This window comes from Aulonocara sp. 'chitande type north' Nkhata Bay, linkage group LG18 (genome assembly GCF_057382095.1).
Source record: "Aulonocara sp. 'chitande type north' Nkhata Bay isolate Kocher_YH1m ecotype deep benthic linkage group LG18, A_spYH_male_GT1.1, whole genome shotgun sequence".
NCBI classification, from domain to species: domain Eukaryota; kingdom Metazoa; phylum Chordata; class Actinopteri; order Cichliformes; family Cichlidae; genus Aulonocara; species Aulonocara sp. 'chitande type north' Nkhata Bay.
This window is the reverse complement of record NC_141361.1, coordinates 28,952,567-28,956,951: the sequence shown is the minus strand read 5'-3', so window position 1 is coordinate 28,956,951 and position 4,385 is coordinate 28,952,567. Positions and strand designations below refer to the sequence as shown.

Sequence of the window (4,385 nt, the reverse complement as noted above, 5' to 3'; positions counted from 1 at the left end):
GGTCTGGTCTTACACCATACTTATCCACTACATGCCCCAGAAATTTCACCTCCTGTTGCAGGAACTCGCACTTGTTCGGCTGTAACTTCAACCCATGACGCCACAGCCTCTGAAACACTTCATCTAGATGCTGTAAATGAGACGAAAAGTCAGGTGAATAAATGATAATGTCATCTAAGTACACCAATAAAGACTCTGCAATCTGTCCACTCAAACAGTGCTGCATCAGGCGTTGAAATGTAGCGGGTGCATTGCACAGACCAAACGGCATCCGCTCGAACTCAAACAACCCGACTGGGGTAGTAAAAGCAGTCTTTTCCCTGTCCGTCGGGTTCATTTGGACCTGCCAGTATCCACTGGCTAAGTCCAGAGTGGAAAACCACTGCGCCCGAGTAAGGCTTGTCAATGTCTCTTCTATTTGTGGCAGGGGGAAAGCATCTTTATGCGTCACCGCATTCAATTTTCTGTAGTCCACACAGAACCTCCAGGCGCCATCTTTTTTTCTCACCAAAACAATGGGTGCAGCCCACGGGCTACAGCTTTCCCGGATAACTCCCTTTGCCATCATATCTGCCAAGAGACTCCTCATTTCTTTATACATTGCAGGGGGCAAAGGACGATACCTCTCTCTAATGGGAGCTGCATCACCTGTGGGGATACAATGATGCACCAGGTCAGTCCTCCCAAAATCTTCGTCATCTTTAGAGAACACCTCCCATTTAAGCAATAAAGCACGTAGCTCGCCCTGTTGCAGTTCAGACAGATCAGGTCTTTCAATCAGTTTACTCATCTCCTCAGGTAATCTCTCCTCCTTCGTGGGGGCGCCACTGTCGACCAGAGCCACCTCCACCACGCCGTCCGTCCCAAGGGACAGGCTCAGGTCCTGTGAGCCATGTACATCGGCTTCATCCACGCAGGATAGCTTTCCCAGTTTCTGGTAGCGACCTATAAAAAGAGGATAGGGGTGTGGGTTACAAATCCTCACTGGCACTCTCTCGGCCCTTACCATGACAAGGGTCCTCGCCACCCCCACATCAGGAGTTTCAGGCAGTGCCTCTACCAGGGCACAATAATCAGTTCCTTGCGGACCCGTCTGAGTCCGGCCCCACACCATTATTTCACTCCTCGGGGGAACTTTAATTTTGCGTCGGCCAGCTAGCCGTACATACCCCACCATTCCGTCCTCCACTGTACTTGCTTCTATCCGTCTGCATGTTGCGAAGGCAGTCCTCCAGGCCTGTTGATTCGTTAATTGCTGTGGGACAGGAGCAGTCTTTTCCGGCCACTTAAATACATTCCAACAGGCAGTCACAACATTCATCCCAACAATCAGTGCAATGGTAATCTTTTACCACCACAACCCCGCCTTCTATTTCCATGTCCAGGACAGCATAGGTGGTATAGGGAATTTCCAGACCATTGGCGGCTCTCAGCTTAAAGGCGGTTGGAGTTTTCTCAAGCTTAGCCTGGGAAAAATGCTCATTAAACAAACTCTCCTGTATCAAAGTCACTTGTGATCCTGTATCCAACAAGCCTTGAAGCTCCACCCCCTCGATCACTATCTTCACTGTTGGACACTGCCCAATAAATGTTTCTGTGGCCCTTAATTCCTTAGGTGAACCAAAAGCCCCCGCCCCTCGGACCTCAGCAGCAGGGTCATCTAGTTTAAACTTGGCTGGGAAGACATGGAGGTCTGGCAAAACCTAGCTATATGTCCTGCTTGTTTACACCTCCGACAGATAGGCCGCCCTTGTGCATCCCAGCTAGCATTTGATTGTCGCGGTCTTCTCCTAAACTGAGGTGCAGGCGGAAGAGTAGCTACAGCTGGCTGAGTGGAGCCTCTAATTTCCCTTACTAGCTCTTGTGCCAATACTTTAATTTGTGCCTTAACATCCTCCAGTATCTCCTGCTTTAACACCTGTCTCCAATCTTCTTTCTGTTCAACCTTAAAAGGAGCATGAGACTTATTTACAGACAGGCAGGTTACCTCAGACTGGGGCTGTACATGTTCTGAGTCTAGGAGCAGTGCCTCCTGGCGTATGGCAGCAAAATCTTGATCTGGATTACACCGCACATAGACCTTCAGTGCCTGACTTACAGGGCCCTCCTGCAATCCTAGCAACAATTGATCTCGCAGGGCTGCATCAGAGGGGAGATTATCTGGATCATGCTTTCGCAACCTACAGTATAATTCTCTCAACCGCAAAATAAATGAAGATACGGTTTCACTTGGGTTCTGAGTGCAACTAAAAAACTGACCTAAGAACTGGGGTGGGGACACGATCACCATATAAAGAGTCTAAAAAAGGAAAAGATTTTTTGTACTTGGTCTCTTTCACTGGTTTCAAGAACACTGACCTGACGTTTAGCCTCACCTGCTAGCGCTCCCAACACAATAGCAACTTTCCTCACTTCAGGCAAATCCTGCGATCCCAGCAGCCCCCGCATCTGCTGCTTCCAATCCTGATATTGCACATCCTGATCAGGCCCTTTAAATTTCAGCAGCCACGGGGCTCTGGGATATACAGGCATCATCATCTTTGCTATTCCCCTGACTAACCCAACTGCTCTTGGCCAGATCCTGTTGACAACGCCAATTATGTAATAGAGGCGGAAGGCTGGTTTTACTTCCACAGTGGGTTTTGTGCGAAGGAAGAAAATCTTCCTCCAACCGGATTGAGCAGTGGAGCCGCCAAGGGAAAGCACATGATTAAAAACTGTATAACTAAAATATAATTTATTATATTTAAATAGTTAAAAATGTAAAATGAATTAAAACAACCTTGGCCAAGGGGTAACACAATGAAAATCAATAAAACACAACATTAAAAGTCCAGTGGCCTGCGCCACGACCTAAAAGTCCCAGGGAGCTAAGAAATCCAGCGAAGTACACTGTTAAAAAAAAAAATTCCGTTATAAAACGGAAAAAGTGCTGGTAATTAATTACCAGCACTTTTTCCGTTATTGTACGGGCACTTCCGTAAACCTTAAAACGGATATTTCTGTAGATTTACCCGAGTTTTTCTGTACCATTGACGGACATTTCCGGCAAACCTAAAATGGAAAATTCCGTATTTTCCATAAATTTCGGCGTTATTGCACAGACAATTCCGTAAACCCTATAACAGATATTTCCGTAGATTTACCTGACTTTTTCTTTACCATTTACGGACAGTTCCATCAAACCTAAAATGGAATATTCCGTATTATTTAAGTACTCAATCCATACCATTTACGGACACTTCAGTCATCCTAAAATGTTTAATTCTGTACCATTCTCTATACCGTTTACCATCAATAAAGCACAAATGTAGAATCACAGCAATTATTTATTTCCTTTAACAGCTGCCAGTGCTTTAAAGTGATTTCACTTTTTGTGGTGAATGATTTGCAATATTTACATTACAACCATTAAAACATTCAGAACATCACCTTCACATTCAGAAAAATTTTACATACATAAACCAGCTGTTCTCTCAAAGAAATACAGCCATGTCCTTTAAACAGGGAGATGCCAAATCTAGCAACTTTTTAGCATCCACAGGCTGACAGGCATTAATAACAAATTGATTTGTTAAAGACAATGACAAAATAAGACAATAAAACTGCCAGCATTGCAGTTGCTGTCTCACCTGTCAGTGCAAAATGAGGAGCCCCCTCCAGGAGGATGCAGAAACCTACACCTCCAACTCCACATATCACACCGACAGGCAGAGCTCTGCAACCAGTGGCTGACCTTTCTACAAAAAACAAATAGAACATTAGAAGTATTACATTATACAACTTTTCTATAAAACATCAGTGCAGCAATAACAACCATGACCTTAGAAGGATGACTGTGCAACATGCCATAAAGAGATTTTTAAAACTCTTAAAACAACTTAAAACTAAAAAATCTTTTAAAACTTACACCTCCATCTCCACAATGACAGGAAAAGCTTAACTGGAATGACAAATATCACCCACCTTCCCTCCCCCTTAACATGGGGGATTTGAAACTGCAGCATGTGTGTTGTGGGCATCTAGTTAAAACATCTGAACTCACCTAATACTGTAAAAATCTGTATTTCTACTCCCAAGCCCCATGTTTTTGGATTTGCCTGTGTGTGTGTGTGTGTGTGTGTGTGTGTGTGTGTGTGTGTGTGTGTGTGTGTGTGTGTGTGTGTGTGTGTGTGTGTGCACATTCAGTCCAAAAAGGTATTTTCTGAGCTCTGAGAACAGCTCAAATGGCCCATTCAGATTCCTTCTGCTTGCATTCAAATTCCTTCAGCTGAGAAACCAGCTTGCACACCTGTGGAGGAATGAAGTGCCGTTTCTTCCCCTTCTTCTCTGCCTTGGAGCCTCGCTCAGGATTGACCCCAAAGAAAACTCTGAGGAAAAAAAAC

General features: G+C 44.8%; 1 pseudogene; it reads right to left on the bottom strand.

Annotated features, from left to right (window-relative positions):
* Positions 1 to 295: 295 nt before the first annotated feature.
* Positions 296 to 2,538, bottom strand: LOC147308895 (uncharacterized; annotated as a pseudogene).
* Between the last annotated feature and the right edge of the window lie 1,847 nt (positions 2,539 to 4,385).